This window comes from Lepidochelys olivacea, assembly GCF_965140295.1.
Source record: "Lepidochelys olivacea isolate rLepOli2 genome assembly, chromosome: 1".
Classification (NCBI taxonomy): domain Eukaryota; kingdom Metazoa; phylum Chordata; order Testudines; family Cheloniidae; genus Lepidochelys; species Lepidochelys olivacea.
In genome coordinates this window covers 254,056,586-254,063,232 of record NC_140411.1, presented here as the reverse complement: position 1 = coordinate 254,063,232, position 6,647 = coordinate 254,056,586, and the positions used below count along the sequence as shown (strand labels likewise).

The 6,647-nt window shown below is 44.6% G+C and overlaps 1 protein-coding gene across 3 annotated transcripts in view; it reads left to right on the top strand.

The window, feature by feature from the left end:
* SLC41A2 (solute carrier family 41 member 2) overlaps nucleotides 1-6,647 on the top strand; it is a 99,961-nt gene that overhangs the window by 1,206 nt on the left and 92,108 nt on the right. The window contains exon 1 of one of the 3 annotated variants that reach the window (XM_084649848.1): nucleotides 39-182. The exons of 1 other annotated variant lie outside the window; for it this stretch is intronic. The gene's annotated coding sequence lies outside the window, so the exon portion shown is untranslated. Of the gene's footprint in view, nucleotides 1-38; nucleotides 183-6,647 lie in introns of those variants that run through there. One more of the 3 variants, XM_084649847.1, reaches the window with a different exon arrangement.

The following is a 6,647-nucleotide window of genomic DNA, read 5'->3' as shown; positions in this document are numbered from 1 at the left end:
GGCTGCCCTGCCGCGCGGGCGCCGCGCCTGCTCAGTGCGGGCGCCGCCGCCGCCGCCGCCCACCCTGCGCGGGAGCTGTCAGCGCTGCAGCCGGGCTGGTCCGTGCGAAGAGCGGGCAGCGGTCCCGGGCGGCGCGCGGCCATGGCGAGGGGCGGCGGGCTGCCGGCGCCATCATCGCCCAGGTAAGGGTGGGGCAGGGTCCCTGAGGGGCAGGAACGGAGCCGAGCACGGGCAGGAGATGCCCGGGACCCGCCGCGGGGAGGGAGGCGCTGCCGGGATCGGGGCCCGATCAGGAAAGTTTCTAAATAAGTGATTGAGAAGAATAACACAACGCCCCAGACCCCCATCTGCTCCCCCCCACCGCCCCTCCGCTGCCCATCTACTTCCCCCACCGCCCCTCCTCATCCGTCACTCATCTACTCCACCCACCGCTGCCCATCTACTTCCCCCACCGCCCCTCAACTCCCCAGTCTCCCCCAACCCTCTCCCCATCCACCGCTCATCTGCTCCCCTCCCCACACCGCCTCCTCCCCCATCGGCTGCCCATCTACTTCCCCCACCGCCCCTCAACTCCCCAGTCTCCCCCAACCCTCTCCCCATCCACCGCTCATCTGCTCCCCTCCCCACACCGCCTCCTCCCCCATCGGCTGCCCATCTACTTCCCCCACCGCCCCTCCTCATGCGCCGCTCATCTACTCCCCCACCACCCATAGAATATCAGGGTTGGAAGGGACCCCAGAAGGTCATCTAGTCCAACCCCCTGCTCAAAGCAGGACCAATCCCCAATTAAATCATCCCAGCCAGGGCTTTGTCAAGCCTGACCTTAAAAACTTCTAAGGAAGGAGATTCTACCACCTCCCTAGGTAAAGCATTCCAGTGTTTCACCACCCTCCTAGTGAAAAAGTTTTTCCTAATATCCAACCTAAACCTCCCCCACTGCAACTTGAGACCATTACTCCTTGTCCTGTCCTCTTCTACCACTGAGAAGAGTCTAGAACCATCCTCTCTGGAACCACCTCTCAGGTAGTTGAAAGCAGCTATCAAATCCCCCCTCATTCTTCTCTTCTGCAGACTAAACAATCCCAGTTCCCTCAGCCTCTCCTCATAACTCATGTGTTCCAGACCCCTAATCATTTTTGTTGCCCTTCACTGGACTCTCTCCAATTTTTCCACATCCTTCTTGTAGTGTGGGGCCCAAAACTGGACACAGTACTCCAGATGAGGCCTCACCAATGTCGAATAGAGGGGAACGATCACGTCCCTCAACACTTTTCATAGTGTCTAATGCCAGAAGGGACCATCAGATCTAGTCTGACCTCCCATACATCACAGCCCATTAAGTTTTACCCAGTTACCCCTGCATTAAGCCCAATAACTTGTTTGGCAAAAGCATCTTCCAAAAAGGCATCCACACTGGATCTGAAGACATTAAGAGATAGAGAATCCTCAACTTTCCATGGTAGTTTGTTCCCATAGTTAATCACCTTGACTTAAAATATTTCTGAATTAGTTCTAATTTGACTTTGGCTTCGTTTTCCAGCCATTGGTTCCTGTTATGCTTTTCTCCACTGAAGAACCTTTTAGTAGTTAGCGTTTTCCCCCATAAAGATACTTCTACTCTGAAATCACCTCTCTATCATGTTTTTTGATCATCCAAATAGATTGAGCTTTAAGTCTCACTGCAAGGCACTTTCTCAGCTCAAGACTATCATGCTGCTTCAAAAAACCAATTTTCACTGTATCCAATTTCACATCTTGCCATCTCAATCTACTCCCCAGGCTCCCCCCCCACACCCCCTCCCCCATCCACTGCTCATCTACTCCTCCCACAGCTGCCTCGCCCAGCCACTGCTCATCTGCCGCCCCATCCACCACCCATCTACTTCCCCCCTCATAACCCTCTCCCCATCCATGGTTCATCTACTCCCCCATAGTCCCTCCCCCATCCACCACCCCTCTAGCTCTGTTAGCCCCGCCTCCATCTACCACCTATCTACCCCCACAGTGTCCCCTTCCCCACACAGCCTGTCTACCCCCCACTCTCCCATATCCTCCACCGTCTACTCCACCTTGTCCCCCACATCCACTGCCCATCTACCCAACACAGCCTCCTCCCCTCATCCACCGTCCCCTCCCCTCATGTACTACTCGTTTTAAACCAAAGTATTGTTTAATACTAATAGTAGGAATAAGCCATAGGAGAAAGGATTTTGAAACAACAAAAAGTCTGTTTGCATGTCTGCTTTACCTAGATTCCTACCATTCTCATAGATGCCCTAAGCTGGCCTTGCTCTCTCACTCACCCCAAACCTCTGAGCTCTGGGTGTCAGTCTGTTTCCCTTAACTCTCTTCCCCCCTGCTTGCAGGAGTGTGCCTTTTAAAAACTAGTCCAAGTTCTTTGTTCTCTCAGTTTGCAGACTTTTTGGCTGCACTAGTCCAAAACCAGGTTGGTAGACTCAGTGGGAAGTTGAGCCTATTCCCTCAGGGTCAATTGCTCTCCCATTGTCCTGTAACAACCCTCAAGTGTTTGTTGGGGTGGGAGGGTCTTACTTAAAGTCATTGTTTTCACCTTCCTGTCCGTTTTCCAACAGTCCTGTTGATTTAACCCAATGTCCTCTTACAGTAAACATCCCAATAGACAGGTCATGACACATAACAATTTACAAGCCTTCCAGTCGTTAGTATGATTGCTATATATACAGAAGCACAAAACGAATAGAAATACATGCATACAATCTGCTTGATCTTCTGACTCCTACAAAAATATGGGCCCAGTGAGTTTAAGGACTGGTGCATTACTTAGTGTATGAACAGGAGATCACTTTCACTTTCTAATATTATGCTTGCTATAACTTAGCTTTGATCTCATAATGAAATCAAACAATTTTTATGATATTTGTCTTTAGCCGTGGAAATGACCATATGGTTGTATGCAGTGTTGTTGTAGCCAGGTGGGTTCCAGAATAGGTGAGAGACAAGGTAGGTGAGATAATATCTTATATTGAACTAACTTCTGTTTGTGTAAGAGAAAAGCTTGCAAGCTATACAAAGCTCTTCCTCAGGTCTGGGAAAGGTAACCAATGTGTCTGTCTTAAATACAAGGTGGGATGAATTGTTAAGCATAAGGGGTCACACATGCTGTAGGGCAGTGGTTCTCAACCAGAGGTCTGGGCCCACTGAAGGGCCGCAAGCAGGTTTAGGGGGTCCGGTCTGCCAAGCAGGGCTGGCGTTAGACTCACTGGGGCCCAAGGCAGAAAGCTGAAGCCCCACTGCATGGGGCTGAAGCCCGGGGCCCTGAGCCCCGCCACCTGAGGCTGAAGCCTGAGCAGTGCAGCTTCGCAGGGGCTTCTGTTGCATGGGGCCCCGGGCAATTGCCCTGCTTGCTATTCCGTAATGCCAGCCCTGGCTTTTATATGCAGAAACCAGTTGTTGTGGCACACAGGTGGGCTGAGGAGTTTTTATAGCATGTTGAGCGGGGGGCGGTGTGTCTCAGAAAGAAAAAGGTTGAGAATTCCTGGTGTAGGAAACCATTTAAAATGAAGTGGGCAATTAAGGGTTAGCAGATAATAAGGTGTATTACAAATTGTTGTAATGATCCATAAAACCAGTCTCTGTTAAGTCTGTGGTTTTTAGTATTCCACAGAGTTAATAATTTAAGTTCACAGGCTTATCTTTTGACGGTATTATGGAGGTTTCCTTTGACGACAGAACTAAGAAGTCAGAGATGGAGTGATCACTTTGTGAAGTGTTCGCCGACAAGTGATATGGAGTTTTTGTCTTCTGTCATTTTTCTGTGTGAGTTCATTTGAGAGTGTAGTGATTGTCTGTTTTCTCTCACATAGTTGTTGCTGGGGCATGTGATGCACTGGATGAGGTACACTGCATGTTGGGATAGGCATGTGTACGACCCCTGGATCTTGGGGTTATTGATCATTGTAGCAATGGAGATATGTCTGCATGTTTTGCATCTGTTGTTCTGGCAGGATCTCATGCCTCTTTGAGTTGGGGTGTGTCCTGGCCTGTGGGGAGCTTGCTTCTAATGATAAGCTTGGTGAGGTTGAGGGGTTGTTTGAAGACCAGAAGAGGGGGGAAACTGTCCTTACCAAATGTAAGAGGCCAGTGTTTACTACATGGAAAACAATACACGGTAAACAACATACCCTGATTCTCATCAAACTAACTGATCCTTTTTAAGACTGGCAAATTAAACCCTAATTTAGGATAGCTTTATACTTTGGCAAAAATACTAAAATTAAACTTTTCTTTTGTGGTTCCCATATGTAATATTTAGATACACTTACATAGGCTAGATTTTGTGGTTTGCTGTGGTAGAGTTTCTTAGATAGGTATGTTTACATTACTGTGTTTATCCTCTTGTATGTTATTTATTGTTGTGTTACAAAGCACATTCAAAGGATATATACTGTAAGAGTAATGCAAACATGTAGTACAAAAGTACTTACTTTGTGATCTGACCATTACTTTTAAATTACCTGTAAACTTTATTTTAAAAAATTGGGCCTGTATCCATCTTCGATTTTTTTAAACGATGGCTCAAGAGAGACTGATTCTAAATTTAAAATGTTAAAAAAAATGTAATTTAGGCCCTGATTTATCAAAGTCCTTTCAGAACAAGTTAAAATACTTTGAGGAATAGGGGTCTTAATGCCTTATGTATTACCTGTAATACAGATAAAAGTTTAATATTCTTATTTTACCAATGGGAAACTGAGGCATGGAAAAGTTAAAGGCTGATCTGTCCTTGGTGGTCATATACTGGTAAAATGCCTTCGAGAGGCATGCTAAGTGTGAACTCCTTGAAACACAGTGCAGTCAGAAAAGCTTGTGGAGAACATTGTATACTATTTACAAGGCTATATTATTAGATCTACTCCTTTGCATTTATTTGCCAAAAACTATCCTCCTGAAAATTGGAAGGCTTGCTTCTAAGTGCCGGAGTCAACACAAATCTCATAGTTACACTAAATCTCCACTTTTATTTTGTGTCAGAGAAATATTTTAAAAGCAGCAGGTTAGTATATGGCAATATGATGCATTCTTATGAACTGGTTTGTAAAGTGGCTCTACAAGTTTCCCTCCTTTCCAATATGAAGTAGTCTGGGCACTTTCTGATAGATGAAAATGTATCAGGTTCTGGCATAAGTGAGTTTGTCTGAGCTGTGAGGAGGTGGTGACTGCTACAAAAGTCCAGAAGATCATTCAATATGTGGTCTTTTAATTTTTATTAGCCAGACACTGAAAAGGACTGGTATTTTAATTTATCATAGTCTTTGAGTTTGAAAAATATTTGTGTTAATGTGTTATATTCCATGGGATCTACAATTGTTTCTTATATTGTGAGCCCCCATTTGGTGGACCCTCATTTAAAAAAAGATTAAAAAATAGTTAAAATTACATGGCAGTTTGATTTCCAGATATCTTCTGGATTTCTTCAAGGCTTTAAAAAAATCACCAGATCACACCAACTAGACAGAGGGATAAACTTCTTAGCTATAGGGGTCTGCATGAAAAATTAACATGGGAGGCTCTCTGGCAAGGTGCAGGTGCAGCACTGGCTTTCAGTTAGCTTCTGGATATATTTTAAGGTGTTGATAATGATGTACAGTTACTTCATTGCTTTGGGACCTGGTAGTCTGAGAAATCACCAAAAATAAAGGTATGACTTACAGGAGTGTTTGTAAAAGTCAGATTTTGTTCATTGCCCCTGGGCACATGACGTTTACAAAAGTTAATACCCCTGCCATATGGCAGGGATGGGTCTAGGCACTAATTCCTGTAGCTCTTGTTATAACTCTTCCTCTACTTTTTTTAATTATATGCAAATAAAATGTTAACAAAAACAACTGCTAAACAATACCATCAATTAATAAGAGACTCAATAAATAAAACATCAATTAAGACAAATAAAACATCAATTAATAAGACTCAAATAGAGACTTGAGGTAAGGGTAGCTTGAACCCCTTGACAGATAAGAGGATTCTTCTTCTCACTGGATATCTGTCAGTAACTCTCTCTGAACCTCAGTGGCTTTCTGATCACATTGCCACTTCAAAACAGTACCTTTTTTAGTGGTCTGTTGGAGGAGAATTATCAAAATGAGCCATTTGTATTGTGGTCTATTATTTGTTAACCCATCTGGAATTTCATGGTGAGCAAAGTGACTTACAGTATGTTGCTACTCAATGTGCTATGCATAAATTTAGGTTAAAAATGTTTAGTAGCCCACTTATAAGAGAGATTTTGTCTCATTTAGTTCAAATAGTTCTGCACCAAGTTGGGATCTGTTACTCTACCTTTTACCCACCCCTTAGCGTTTCTTCTCCTTTTTTAGTTTCCAGTTAATGTTTTTAAACAACACCTACATAGTGGTACTGTTTGACTAAAAGTTTGAGATGTGCTGGTTTAGTATTCTGTCCTTCATCATTAGTGCAGCCTTCATTACAAAAGGCCAAGTATTTTGTTAGGATAAAGGTCTGCGAATATTATCCAAACTATTCCACAAAAGTTATTTAAGCTCTTAGCCATCCCGGCCAGACTCTTGTCCTCGCCCTCTGTTTCCCATTGGTCATCTGGATTCGTATTTCTGGTACTCTTCCATACCATTTTAATTTCTAGTTGCATTAAC